General features: G+C 39.0%; 1 protein-coding gene and 1 long non-coding RNA gene across 2 annotated transcripts in view; one reads left to right on the top strand and one right to left on the bottom strand.

Moving 5' to 3' along the window:
- Positions 1-15,718, top strand: part of LOC132115336 (1-phosphatidylinositol 4,5-bisphosphate phosphodiesterase eta-2-like) — a 129,737-nt gene that overhangs the window by 54,827 nt on the left and 59,192 nt on the right. The gene's annotated exons all lie outside the window — the stretch shown is intronic.
- LOC132115337 (uncharacterized) lies at positions 8,260-10,619 on the bottom strand. The gene is made up of 3 exons (XR_009425474.1): positions 10,534-10,619; positions 9,558-9,621; positions 8,260-8,398 (listed from the first exon to the last, which is right to left on the bottom strand). It is a non-coding gene; the product is annotated as an uncharacterized LOC132115337 (long non-coding RNA).

The raw sequence follows: 15,718 nt of genomic DNA, 5'->3' as shown, positions 1-15,718 counted from the left end.
TTAAATGACATTTTACAAATATTAATAATATTAATATTTAATAATATTTAAATAATAAATAAATAATAAATTAAATACTTAAGTAAATTCAGTACTTCATTAAATGTAGTAAATTAAGTAGATAAAAGTTTTCTATGACACAGTCCAAAAGAAAAAAAAAATAAAGCACAAATTGTGAGTTTTCCAACTGCTAGGACTCTTTGGGTCATTGTCATGTTGGAAGGTAAACCTTCTTCCCATTGACAACTTTCTGGCAGAGGGCAGCAGATTTTCCTCAAGAATTTGATGGTATTTTTCCTTCTATCCTGAGAAGTGCTTCAGTACCTGCTGCAGAGAAACACTCCCATAACAGGATATCACCACCTCCATGCTTTACTGCAGGAATGCTGTTATTTGGATGCTGAGCTGCACTGGTTTTCCACCAGACATATCCTTTGGTCAGAATCTTCAAGGTGTGTTTTGGCAAAGCTCAGTCGTGACTGCATGTGGCCGCCTTTCTTGAGAAGTGGCTTTTTCTTCAACGCTCCCATACAACCCACATTTGTGGAGAATTTATAATATTGTTGTCACATACACACAATGACCACTCGTTGTCATAAATTCCTGCAGCTGCTTCAGAGTTGCTGTAGCTTTCCACTTCTTAATAATAGTCTTCACTCTGCTTCTTGGCATTGATAAAACCTTAGAACCTGACTGCCTCTCCTGTGCCTGTCCACAACTTTATCCCGGAGATCTTTGAGAGTGCCTTGCCGCCCATAGTTGATTGCATTAGTTGCACTACCAAGGACTGAATGCTCCAGGAAAACTCTCCTCATGCTGAGCCAATCAAAATGAGCATAGCTGATCACATCTGAAAGACAAATGGCATTGTGTGCCATTGAGAACATGATCAGATTGAGTTTTCAAGTAATTTTCAGAGGAGGGGGGTGATCCTTTTTCCAACTCAGTGATTGTTATCTCTTTCAGTTGGATTGTAGAATTTGCACTGAGTATATACAGCTCGATAAAACAAATATTGTCCGTCTTCATTTCAGGCTGCAAAGGAACAAAATGTGATAATTTTAAAGGAGTGATTCTTTTCTGTGCCCACTGTATTTATCCTGAACAGTGAGCGTGTTTTGTCTTCGTCTGTAGACAACTTTATCAGCTGTATCAGCTTCTGTGGAACTCCTATAAATATGACAACATAGCTAGCCAGAGGCACTTTAACTGCCAATTACACGATAATGCACTTTTGTAAAACAACGCCTAGCTTTTTTGCACTGGGGGAAGATACAGGTCAGGCTGTCAGCATTTGTGTCTCATTTTGGTGGTTCTAGAAAAGAATTGGGTTGATCCCCTTCCTACAGAAAATGAATCTCATCTTAAGATAAAATTTACTTTGTGAGAGATGCTATTGTTTTCTTCTTATCTTTTCTTTTCACTTTTCTTCATTCCTTATCTTCCTGCACTAGAGGCTGTGCACCTATATGATCCAACAGCAATGACTTTAACACACACTTAGATCCATCAGAGATTGATTCAAACCTCATGGAGGAGGTAATCCCCAATTCAGTTCATGGGAATTTAACAACATCTGAATAGTCTTTTGATAAGTACTATTTTAGGAAACTAGTTTTTATTTTTTAACTGAGGTGTTCTGGGTGGTTGCTTACAAGTCAAAAGTCCATCACCAAGTCTCTATTATTTACTTATTTACCAAAAAGGGACAAATAGTGTGAGAACACAATCCCATAAACACACCAATGAGAGTGGAAAGTTCTGCAGGTAATTTACTGACAGTTGGGAAATTAAAGAACAAATATGCAATCAGTTAATTTCCGTAATGTCTAACACAATCTACCAAAAGCAGTGCAAATTAGCATATGGTCACAAACAAGCAGAGCTGATGATAATGCATGTGATCTGCTTACAACAATGGCATATTAACCAAACATATTAACAGTGCCATGACATAAATGCTCCTATGAATGTTGCATCTGATTGGGAAGCTCTTCCAAATGCTTATGCAATAAGGTCACTTGCAAATCGTGCCCTAAGTCTATGACATATATATATATATATATATATATATATATATGTATATATATATATATATATATATATATATATATATATATATATATATAATTTTAATCACTTGGAAAAATAATATCTGTCACAGTGTCTGGGTTGTGTTCCCTGGGTTTCCACTAGGTGTCCTCCTTTTTTACACGGTGTCTGTCACCTTATCACTTCCTGTTCCCTTATTTGGTCACCTTCCTCCTTGTTTGAGTTAATTGATTGTTCCCCACCTGTCTCCAGTTCCCTCATCATCCTTCTGTGTATTTATACCCGGTCTGTCTGAGTCTGTGTCACGGAGTCCTTGTCTTATGTGTGATACATTTCATAGTCTGCTCTTGCTGTGTGTGTTCTTGTTTTGTTTTCATGTTTATTGGATATTCTGGTTTTGACCCTGCCTGGACTGTTTACTCTTTTGGATTGCCCCTCAATAAACCTCTTAACTGCACTTGGATCTCTCCTGTGTTTCCTGTATCACCGCACGTGACAGAAGGACTCTGTCAACACAGAGATCCAGCGGTATGTCGGTTGACGCTTCCTCCCCAGCCACCGAGCGGGAGAGAAGCAATCGGTTTGAAGGAACCCGCCTGGTCGTGTTTCGCGGGACTAGGGGAGGTCACCGAGGAGGAGGTGGGCGAGAGGAAGCTCAGCATCGCTCTCCACCATGGCCCCCCTTCGACTCGGGTCTCGGGTGGGAGGGACCAGAGCCGCCGTCTCACCATGGCAGAAGGAGAAAGCCAGCGCCACTGCCCAGGATGGCCGCAGGTCCAGCGCCACAGCACAAGATGGCCGCCAACCCAGCGCCGCTGCGGTGCATGGCCACCAACCCGGCACCACGAGGCAAGATGGAAGCCAGCCTCACACCACAGTACAGGATGGCCGCCAGCTCAGCGCCACGAGGCAACATGGCCATCAACCCAGCGCCACGAGGCAATATGGAGGCCAGCACAACGCCACAGCACAAAGTGGTCACCAGTCCAGCGCCACGGTGCAAGATGGCTGCCTCGCTCCAACGGTCAAGATGGCCAGCGCCAACGCTCAAGATGGCCATGGACACATTTCTCGATTACTTCGAGATGCTGTCAAAGATCCTAGAGATTCCCAAGATGGTTCACGTCATGGCTGATGAACCAGCACCACAGCCCAAGATGGCCGCCAGCCCAGCACCACAGCACTGAGTGGTCGCCAGCCCAGCACCACAGCACAAGATGGCCGCTAACCCAGCACCAATGCCCAAGATGGCCACTGGTCCAGAGCCACAGCACAAGATGGCCACCAGTCCTGCACCACAGTACAAGATGGCCGCCAACCCAGCGCCGCTGCACAGGATGACAGTCACAGCTGACCCTCTGGAGTCGAGTCAGGTTCCAGTGAACTCTCCAGAGTCGAGTCAGGTTCCAGTGAACTCTCCAGAGTTGAGTCAGGTTCCAGTGAACTCTCCAGAGTCGAGTCAGGTTCCAGTGAACTCTCCAGAGTCGACTCAGGTTCCAGTGAACTCTCCAGAGTCGACTCAGGTTCCAGTGAACTCTCCAGAGTCGACTCAGGTTCCAGTGAACTCTCCAGAGTCGACTCAGGTTCCAGTGAACTCTCCAGAGTCGACTCAGGTTCCAGTGAACTCTCCAGAGTCGAGTCAGGTTCCAGTGAACTCTCCAGAGTCGAGTCAGGTGTTCGTGGACCCTTGAGAGTCAGGGCTAGTCACTGATGACCTTCCAGAGCCAGGGCTAGGTACCATGGACTTTCCAAGGACAAGGCTGGTCACCGTTGACCTTTCAGAGTGAAGTCAAGTCACTGGTGATCTTCAAGGACAGAGTCAAGTCACTGGTGATCTTCAAGGACTGTGTCAAGTCACTGGTGATTTTCAAGGACTGAGTCAAGTCACCGGTGATCTTCAGGAACAAGTGCCAGTCACTAATGATCTTCGCGAGCAGAGTCAGGCCAGCACCGATCTTCTGGAGTCCAGTAAAAACACCAGGGGATTTCCAGAGCTTCGTCGTTCGGCTGGTCCGGCCCCACGGAGGTCTGATCCGCCCTGGAGGGCTTTCGCCTTGACCACATGGCTGTGGTGGTCTTCTGCTCCGCCCTGGGGGGCTTCCGCTCTGACCACACGGTTGTGGTGGGCTTCTGCTCCGCCCTGGGGGGCTTCCGCTCTGACCACACGGTTGTGGTGGGCTTCTGCTCCGCCCTGGGGGACTCCGGCATCGACCACAGGGACGTGGTGGTCATCTGCTCCGCCCTGGGGGACTCTAGTCTCCACCACATGGACGTGGTGGTCTTCTGCTCTGCCCTGGGGGGACTTCATGTCGTTGTTTGTTTTTTGTTTTATGTGTTCACTTCTGTCCCTGTTCCCCTCTGTTAGTCTGGCCCTCCATCCCTCCCCCTGAACCTCCTCCTGTCCTCCTCCCTCCTGGTCTTCCTGTTTTGTGTTTACATTCTGGTGCCTGTTCCCCATGTTTTTCTTTTCTGGCCCTTCCGTCCCTCCCCTGAGCCTCCACCTGTCCGCCTCCCTCCTGGTCTCTGTTTTTTTGTCTGTCTTGGAGCGTCTGGGAGCCGCTCCGTAGAGGGGGGGTACTGTCACAGTGTCTGGGTTGTGTTCCCTGGGTTTCCACTAGGTGTCCTCCTTTTCCACGGTGTCTGTCACCTTATCACTTCCTGTTCCCTTATTTGGTCACCTTCCTCCTTGTTTGAGTTAATTGATTGTTCCCCACCTGTCTCCAGTTCCCTCATCATCCTTCTGTGTATTTATACCCGGTCTGTCTGAGTCTGTGTCACGGAGTCCTTGTCTTATGTGTGATACATTTCATAGTCTGCTCTTGCCGTGTGTTCTTGTTTTGTTTTCATGTTTATTGGATATTCTGGTTTTGACCCTGCCTGGACTGTTTGCCCTTTTGGATTGCCCCTCAATAAACCTCTTACCTGCACTTGGATCTCTCCTGTGTTTCCTGTATCACTGCACGTGACAATATCAAACCTCTTCTCAGCACACCACACAATTTTAGGTATTATTCACGTGTTCAAAAGGTGACCATGGCTAAATTTTTATTATGTTGGTACAGGCAAGAATTGCTGCATTTTTATTGTTTTGCTTCAGGTAGGTGATCAAATGTCCGGGGAGTGTCGCTAAAAGCTTAATGCTTTATTGTTTTGGAAAATAACATATCGCCTACACCCAACCCTAAACCTACTCGATACAGTTAACGAAAAACACAACCGCTCTATTTAAACTTAATGCAGGTTTGAGCTGTTTTGACAAACTGGCATCGGAGCCACTGAGAGCGAAGTGGATTACAATTGTTTTTGATGGTAACACGCCACCAAATACAAAAAAACGTAAGAGAGTGGTGGGATGAGCAGCAGTTCATTATAATTTAAAGAGACATGCACCAAAAAGGATCACTGCAAACAGAGCTTTTTTTTACAAGGTAAACTGTGTTGTTTTACATGACCATTGAAAAAATGTAACCAAAGTATATTGCAGACATTTCATGAAGACCCTAAAGAATCATACCAACTTGTGGAAAATGGGCATCCAATGTACCCTTTAATCGAAATTCTGGCCCTGTTAATCATACTTTGTGTTAAAGGAATGAAAGTTGTCAGAGTTTTACTGCCTCTAGTGTTAATTTCAACTGTGTTTTCTTTTTTTTTAGTTTTGAAGAAATTTGGGTAGAAGCACATGCTTCCAATGAGCCTAGGTAGTTCAGGTGCCTTTTCAGATTTTGTGTAATTAAAAATTAAACATTATACATTCATTTTATCCAGTGCATTTAGTTGAAACGGTTTGTCCTTAATTGTGTTAACTAAGAGTAATGCAAATTGTTTTTCAAAGCACAGATGGTCCAGATCAGTACAGCATGCCTGTTTCTTTCTGTTGGTCTCTTCTGACCTACTTTCTTTGAGCCAAGGGTGATTCCCATAGGCAGACTGCTGGAGCTGTCAGAACCACGGACAGCTCCTGAACACTGCTGCATGCTCTTACTGCACTTCTCCTGGGCTTTCCTTTCCATCTTTAGCATAAACACATCCAAGCATTCCAGGTTCGTTTAAAAGTAGCAGCAGTCAAAAGTACATTTGATCTGATCTTGTGTTTAATATTAACTTGGGGCTTTCTGAGTCAATGTCTTTTTGACTCATTTTTGTTTCCAGCCCTATTCTAGTTAACCAGACACACATGCAACATATGGGATCAGTCTTCGGTTCATGGTGATAACATCTCCAATGGAGGCAAATGTTAGGATGTCTTTTTCACTATACGGTTGTCATGACAGGACAAAAGGTGTCAGTGCTATTTCTTTGCTGTCATGCAAGATTTCTGTGGCATGTAGATAATTACATGTTTTATAAAAATGTTGTGTTCAACATTTGGAAAGAACAAAAGCTATGTCTGTCAACACTGTAATTAAAGTCAGTATGTATATATAGTGCATTCTAGAGCTATGTGCCTTAAACTGCACTTTTAAAATGCATTAAATAGGTAATATATTAAAATATATTATTAATATATTCAATGTATATGTAATGCATTGAAAATAATATACAAATATATTCATAATTATAGAGCTTTATACTGCTTTCCCATAATGATTTTATATTTTATTAATATTTTTAATTTGGCGTTGATTATATGTTCCTAATTATTAATGTATACTATGAATAAGTATTGTTATCATACGAATCTTCTGTAAGAGAGAGACAAACAACTGGCAGCTTTTATTGTGTTATTCAATCAAATATGATGGATTATGCAAAACTGTACAAGTGATTTGTTCCTTGGTGTCTTCTGTATCACACATCATTGCATCATAAGTGCACTGATGTTTCAAATTCTAAAAGTGAGTTTTTCCTCCATTATCTGAAAAGCTTTTATATGATGATTTCAGCCCATGTTTAGCAGACAAAAAAGCATTATCAACTCCTAAAGAACTTCAGTGACAAACAGTCTCATTGTCATGACATTCAGGGAAATGACATGCTTTAAGAAACGCATTCTTTAAACATTTTCATGCAATTTTACCAAGATTTTATGCAGTTGTTTCATTTATTTTAAGCAAAAATTATAATTATTTCATGAGCTACTTGTCATTTTAAACCTTTATAACTTTCTGCTTCCATGAACACAACAGAAGATTTTTTTGTATAATTTTTTTTTTCCTATTTGATGACAGTTCACGAAAAGCATTAAAGCATCAAAATAACACTAAATTACTTTCCCTGTCTAATCTTCAAACTGGTGGATATAAAACACATGCTCATGCTTATATGTATTTATAAATATTTGGAATTAAATTTTTTTATTTATATATTTTCAGCAAATTTTTGTTAAAGTTTTAGTAATTTGTGTGTTTTTGTCTTCTTTTTTTAAATGTATGTCTATATAGCTTTTTATAATTGTTTATTTCAGGTTTAGTTTTAGTTATTTTAGTACAAGTTGAACTAAATTAACAAGACATTTGATTTCAGTTAATGAATATGTTATTTCAAGTATGAAACATGTTTATAATGGTTTTAATTTGAGTTTCCTTTTTAGTCTTAGATAACAATAACTCTGTTTTGAAGAAAAAAAAGAAAAAAAAATGAATAAATAAGTATACTCTAAGAACATGGATGATGGAATTGTCCTAAAATTCCCTTTCTGTTTCTTCAGTTTTCTCTTCTTCCCTCCCTATTCACATTCTTCTGTGTCCTTGGTTTCCCTTCACCTTAGTGTTTCTGAAGCTTTCTTTCCTTTGCAGTTACACCCATTCACTCTCCCTGAGCAGAGTAATGCTGAATAAAACATTAGATGAAGACAGAGACTCTCAGCTTCTGCAAATCACCATCACCTCAAGCTACTCCATCTCTCTTTGTTTTTCTTTCTTGCATTTAAGTTTACTGGCCCTTCCTTAGTTTTATTTCTTAAATTACACACTTGTCTCCCAGCATCATTTTTTAAAGTGATAACGCACCACTGAAGTGGCCGCACATGTGGTTCTGCTCTCTGAGCGGACTCTTCTCATGCTCTCAGATGCGAGTGGAGGGAAAGAGCGCTGGATGAGAAGGAGGAGGAGGCAGAGAGAGATAAAGCAAGGGAGGGAGAAGCAAAGAAAAGAATCAAGCAGAGAGACAAGAGCAGGTGCTTTGGTTCCCCATCTTTAGGATGAGACATGAGAATCTAAGTATCCAACCATTCTCATCTGGAAAAGCAGCTCATGGAATTGTTCTCCTGAAGAGCGGTACACATCTCACCATCTATTGTTAGCACATGGAGGTTTCTCAGTTTGAAGTACAGTATGGAGGATATTAGCAATATTAGGAGTCTTAGTCTGGAGAAAGGTAAGCTTTCACATTCTGTTATTTTATCCTGAAAACAAAAAGTGATTTCAATTAAATAAGGCAAATGAGAAATAAAAATATATGAATAAATAAAAACATGGTGGATGTTTTTAAGTAGGAGTTCTTGTGTACAGCTCTCTCTTTCTCAAGGGAGGATTTTTATCTTCGGTGTATTTACTTTTTTTTTTATCTCATGATGTCCCTGTGGTTCACACCATTAAGCCTCTGAAATTATACTCTAATGTTTTTGTATGATTTTATTTGGACTATTTAATTGCCAAAGGAAAAAAAAAACATTCTTTGGCTCTGAATGTTCTGTGGCTGCACTATAAAAAGTGAGCATGTGCAGCCTTAACAGACGATTTATACCTGATGCGACTCTTTAAATGCTTTAATTATTGAAATTTGATTCAGACATGTTATAAACTTCTAACTTGAAAGAAACCAATTAGATTTTACCACATAGGGCACATTTCTAGGTTAGCTGGTGAATCATTATTTACAGCAACAGTGTTTGAGATTATGTCGTTTTCACCCAACCCCTAAAGTTACTTACTGAACGAAAGTGGTTTTATATTGGGTAGATCTAAAGACTGGTTAAAGCATGAGATGTTTTGGCTTTTTTGCCAAAAAAATAAAATAAAATAAAATAAAAAATGGTGCAATATCAGTTTAATAACATCAACATAGCAATATGGAAAAGGCATCTGCAAAGCAAGGAAAAATCAGTTTGGGAGAAATAAAAGAACTTAAAATTGTATAAATACAAATTATATTTATATAATTATATATTTTATATATTTTAATCAGTGTATATAATCAGTGTGTAATAATGAGGCTTCTTTTGTTTAAATTACCTTAAGAACAAAGTAGTTCAAGACCAATGTAAGAAACCCTTAGAAAGATATAGCTAAAGATATAACTAAACATGAATAAAATCACTCTGGTCGTGATACTCTTCAATTTTTCTCATTCTTACTGCACTGTTGACTACCTCTGATGCCCTAATGGTGCACACTATGAACACTATCTGAAAGAATACTGCAAACATCATCACCTTTCACAAAACCTATCCAAAATAGAAGTCTTCTGACATCCTGAAGTTAGGAACACCCTTCATCTTGTCAACGCATACCCACTGCTTCATATCCTACAGTCACGCTTTCTCAAGATTCCTTAGTGTGTACCTGTGGCCCTTGCCAGCTTCCTGTCAGCTTCATCTGCACACTGTGTTCGTGGCATGACTTCAGTCTGAAAAACAGAAGCTGATTATGGACTCTGGGTTTCACCGATTATGCTTCCATCACTGACAGCTTTTCAAACACTGTTGTGTTTCCCTTTTGAGGGTCTAAAAACATAAAACTTGAAAACATAAAACTTGTTATTTTGCAGTAAAGAGAGTTTGCAGTACATCTCAATGTGGCAGCACATTCAGTATTCTGTTTCTTGCATTTATGTTTTCATTTGAAATCTGTAGACATTTTTTTTCTTTATAATTGATCACATGGGATTATAGGACTGTCCACACTACAGCTTTTGTTGTGTACCCGAGTTGGTTTTATGTTAGAGCTTGGTTTGTTTGGTTGATGTGACTTGTGTGGGAAGCACTGAATCTTTTCTGAGTCTGCTTGAAAAGATGATCTGGAGTGTATTCACAGCGACATCTTTTTACAGTTCGCTATTTGTGAGAACGTAATCTAGTCTAGCAAGCAGAAGTGAACTTCTACTGATGACATACAGTTGACATGTATTAATATAAATGAATTTGTCTTTGTTGCTTGTCTAAGCAGAAACTGCCTTTAGAGCGCAGTTTGAGTCCTGAATCTCTTGCATTTCAATCAAAAAACCCTAAAGCACAATTTTGAGTGTGTTAAGGTTCTATAGTAATTACAAAGGGACAGAAACATCACATACACAATGAGTCATGTCTAGAGTGATAAACAGCTGCCTCAAGTATGCACAGTTGCACTCAAATTGGTGACAAAGTGTGGGGATTAGAGGATGGAACTGAACTTGAGTTTAAACCAAGCAATTGAACATGTGAAAACATTCACATATCAATAAAAAACGTTCACCATTTGTCTATACTGATAGCACATTAATACTAAAGATAACCCATAAAGATACATTTTTAAGATTCCAAAGTCTAAAAATTAAGCTTACCTCATACTAGGCTTATTGCTCATGAGAGGATACTATTGTGTAATTGTTGCTCGATTGTCCCACTTGTTGAGTGCATCATCACCTTGAGAAAGAGTGAAGAGTAAAGTTACATGTTATACTATGGAGATAGCTTTGCTCTATAATCTGAGATGGCAGAACTGTGTTGCCAACAATCATTCGGACACTGAATTTCATTCTGAGATTCAACCACAAACTGTGGTGCTAAACTTCCTTCTCTGAAAATGTCTGAGCTTTAGATTCACCCACGGACCATCTACGGACTGCCTGATACATATTGCACTCAAATACTTCCTCTAGGTTTCAAGATACAAAATAATTAGGTGGCTTTACGCAATTTTAGGGTCAAATAAGCATGTTTTTATCAGTTTGCCAGGAAACAAAGTTGTACTTTCAAGTTTTCAGGCTTTTACAGATCGTTTCTTAATAAGAACTTGCCTGTGGACTTGCCAATATTTGCAAGGTCCATGTTGCTAAATCTCTGAAAGAGGTCCAATAGGTTTTTTTTTTTTGCAACATTTACTGTAATAGCAAGTAAACAAGATATCCTTGGCCACACTTCTTTGAACTTTCCTTCTAAATTTTCCTGTCAAAGTAAAAAGATCTTTGCAAGAATTAGCTGCTCAAGCAAGTTAATTTGGCAGTTTTTGAAGATGGACAAATATCAGTTTGGTTCAGTCTGACTATACAGATTGAGTCCACACCTATTATTATTTATATCTTGGTGAAAATGAAAGTTCTTAGTACAAATGGGATCTGAGCAAATATAGTTAAAAGGTTAAAGTCAAATCCAATGTCAAAAGCATTGTGACACCAAGGTTTAAAGTACATCCTGAGAAGCTCCCACACATGCAGGCTAGACAACAACTCTCACCAGCATGCTTCCATTTGTTTGTTTGCCTGTCCTGAGATGTAGCTTTTGAAGACCTCACATAAGTATTTCATTAGAATGTCTCTCAGCGAAATTCCTCAGTGGAGACGATGTCAGGAATTGGCATCTGAATAACTCTTCAGGCATTCTGTAGACTGCAAATACCCATCTGAAAAGATGTTTGAGGTGAGAAGAACACTTAACCAAAAGATTGCTCAACTTTTGAGAACTCTGACATTTTGTTTGATGGTTCTTTGAGCCTTTTCCTTGATTACATCAAGCTGAAATGCCTCTTTTGTTGTGCTTTGAGGAGATCAAGCTTATTCGGCGCCTGCCTAACATGACATCTCTCTCTGGTAGCAAAGAGGAAGAAAGGGCTGTTTTGTACCTGAGCAATGGTGTCATAAAATTTGACAGTGGAGAACAGAGGCATTCAATTTTTTTGAATTCTAGTCAATGAAAAAGTTTGTCTTCTTCAATTGTATTTGAAGCTCCATTGTTGGTAATTTTGTCATTACAATGCAGAGTTCCTATTATGATATTTGTGATGAATAAATGCTCTGTGATGATGTTTTTATATAGGACTATTGAGGGTTCTACTAGATGTCTGTCTTTGAAACCAAGTTACATAAAATTGTACAGGAGATTTAATGAGAAATGTAGCCCCTTCTTATATGTTGAAATGACAATATGAAATTTTGTCTCATAATGAATAAAAAAAAATGCTTTGCAGATATGGTGAGATTCGATTTGTACTGTTTTTCTAAACTATGGTACAAAAGATTGCTCTCGCAGAGACAAAGCTAGCTGTATGTGGGAGGTGTGCTTTTATGCTGAAGACTGCTGGTGTTTGTACATTTTCTACTGTGTGTTAGTACTGTGAGCTGTAGTCACAGGTAGACAAGGAAAGTTTGCACTCCTTCAATAAGATTATAAGCCACAAAGAGACTATTTATTGTCCAAACGTCTATCTGAAATTGAGCATTGTGATGAGATGCTATGCATTTGCTATTGATCCTTGTGTTCTAATAGCTTTACATTAGCCTGCTTTTGTTCATAGGGCAAAACAAGTAATTTCCTACAGAGATTTTTTTTTCATGTGTGGGTTCTTTGTTTGTTCTCTGAAGTTTAACTATTTTTTTTTTGTCTGAAGAGACCCCTGAAGAAAGCCAATCATAATTTTGCCAGACAGAACATGAAAGTTCTTCTTGGTGAAATCACGGTTAGCCAAAATGGATTTCTAAGTGCAATATTATTTAGGAAATAATACAACTATATATCTGGGATACCATTCATATATTACAGATAAAATCCCAGAGCTGCTTAATCGGTGGGAGTGAGTCATGGCACATGTTGAGTCATGGGACTTAACCTGAAACTCTCGGGGGAATGTTTGTGCATTTATTTATTTATCTTGGTTTTCCAATGAAAGTGCATATCAACAATTCTAATCCTCTCATATTCATTTCTGTCAAAAATTAAATATGGCGCTACTCTGACTAAAGTTTATTTGTATAACATTTTTTGCCTAATTTGTTTTAAAGCTAGGTTAGTTTTTGGATACAAACACTTGGCAAAATCATACTCATCCAGCACTGTGCCAAAGCAACATATACATCAGAGGTTGATTCTATGCTTTGTTCAAATCTAAATATACAAGTGCTATCTGTAACCATGTAAAGAGAGCTGTCTTTCTTCTTAAGCAGAATAAATGCAACAGGGGTTAACAGTAAACAGAGAATACATATGACAGAGTTAGTACTTCATAACAGTATGAGCAGTCAGTGTCGTCCATAGGTACAGGATTAGCTAAGCCAGAACATTTAAGCCCCCTCCCCACCCAAGCATTCACCCAGGGAAAGTTTACCAGCAGGGCACTGTATCCTTTCCCCTGTGTCGCCATCTGTTCATTCAGACTCCCTCTCTCTCAACACTGGAGGCTGCCCTCTCCGCATCGCGTTTGACGCTTGTGATCGAACAGGAGCATTTCCTGAGAGGGGTGTGTGAGTGTGTGTGTGTGTAAGGGGAAGAGCTATTTGAGTTTGCTTTCATCTGAGATACAATTAGTGATAATCAAAACAGGCCAGCTTGCTTTGAAAAAGACAGAATCAGTATGTGTGAATTAAAGGAGAGTTAATCTTTCAAAAAAGCATATAAATGTATTAAGAAGGAGAGGGCTAGTTGTCACTCAAGGAAGTTGTCATGTAAGAACAGCATCTATAAGAACAGTATAAATCTAAGTATAAAAATTATTTCATTTTTTTTCTCTACTGTGTACAAATATCAAAACCAATAAAAAAGAACAGTATAATGTTTTGAGTCAAAACTAAATAATAATTATTATTATTTTCCAAATGATAATAATAAATATGTAGTGAGGAGTAAACTACAGTAAAATAATGCCAATGTGTTAAATGCATAAAAACACACCTTAGTCTCTACAGATTTTGACCCTGTGTGTCATGAAACTGCAAAGGTGCACAAAGGTTGAGAATCCAGATGCAGTATTTATTACAGGGTTAATCCAGAACCAGGGAAACCAAGTAAACAAGACACGAGAGAACCAGGATAAAAGACTTAGAAATGCAGTCATGAACACAAAAAAGACTTAGCAATGTACTGTATGACAGTGAGAGCCGGGCTTATATAGGGTGTGCTGAATATATGAATGAGACACAGGTGCAAACAATGGAACTCAAAGAATTGACTTGTGTTTTTGTGGAGACCAGTCTTGCCAGGCTAACTCGAAAGAACAAACTCAGAAGTACATGAGAACACAGAACTCATCTTTTTGAGCATAGAGATGCGCTGTGATCTTGCTCTCAACTGACAGAACGTTATATGGAGCAATGCACAATAAATAACACATAAGATCACAAATTAATGTCATTTAAACATTTATTTCAGATTATTAAAGACAATACTTTCATTGTATTTATACTATTCATTTTAGTTTACCATATGTATTTGGAAAAAAAAAAAATAGGCTTCGGCATGTATATTTAATGTTAGCCATGATATTATCATTGTTAAAAAATATACCAATAAAAAGCATGACAGGGTTTTATTCCAGGTCTTTATCACTTTATTAAAATTGTGCAAAACAAAATGATAATGTTTACTTTAGTGCGCCGTCGCACATTTACAGTGTCTTCTGGGATTTCTAACTGTTCGATTCTCTCAAGTCTGCATTTGATGCATCCTCGATATCAAGAACGCATCCAGGCACTTTCCTGCATCCTCTGTTCTTGCGTTCTTGAGTATTGGAATTGTACTTTGATGGTTATTGATAACGTAGAGCGAGAACACAAGGACGCAGTATATCTTAAGAACACATAATAATGAGAAACAGCCAATGAGTGCTGATGAATCCAGGCAAAGGATTATGGGAAATGTCCAAGATTGAGTGACAGAGGTATGGGATGGAATGCCCTCTGGTGGTTATCAAGTGTACTCCAGCTGGTAACACTGTATTTTGACCTTATATAGGAAAATCAGTTTTGCAATATTATGAATATTTAAATTACTTGAAATGCATTGTGCAAACATACATGGCTGATAATGGGTAATAATGTAATCCATTAGCAATAGTTTTCCTTTCCAATACACAAGTTGGAAAAATGTGCCTGAAATACATTTTTGAAAACTCACAACTATATACATATACATATGTACCTATGTATGGTTTACTACAGTATAATGTTATGTGAACTCAAAACACTTGCATTATTGTCCATGATTTGTTAACAAATACATTTTGACATTTGCATCACATAGCCAACTCCATATTTATGGCTTTTCTTGACATTGTATACTTGCTCGGTCAAACACCTGGTACAGCATTGCACTTTTAATGAAGACATCCTTTATACCAAAGGTGTCTAATTCTGCTCCTTGAGGGCCACTGTACTGCAGAGTTTAGCTCCAACCCTAATTAAACACACCTGAACCCTTTAATCAGGGTCTCCAGACTCACTAGAAACTTTCAGAAAAGTCTGTGGGAGCTGGTTGGATTGGAAACTCTGCAGGACTGATGATCTCCAGGACCAGGTTTGGACAACCCTGGGTTAAACATTAGCCAAAGAATGTAACTATGCATTTAGAAACTCTTCCTGCCCGTCCTGCATCTTGTGTTAATATCTTTTGACATTAGAATGAAAAGGAAGTTGCTGAGTAAAAGTACTCCGTTCTGAACCACAGAAAAGTGTTTCTCAATTTTGATCCAAGGATTGTCTCAGCACTGCTCATTTGAGGTGTTTTACTAATCTGACATGGCCCATTCAGGCCATTTAGAAC

Source organism: Carassius carassius, chromosome 34, assembly GCF_963082965.1.
Source record: "Carassius carassius chromosome 34, fCarCar2.1, whole genome shotgun sequence".
Classification (NCBI taxonomy): Eukaryota; Metazoa; Chordata; class Actinopteri; order Cypriniformes; family Cyprinidae; genus Carassius; species Carassius carassius.
This window is presented reverse-complemented; position numbering and strand designations above follow the sequence as displayed.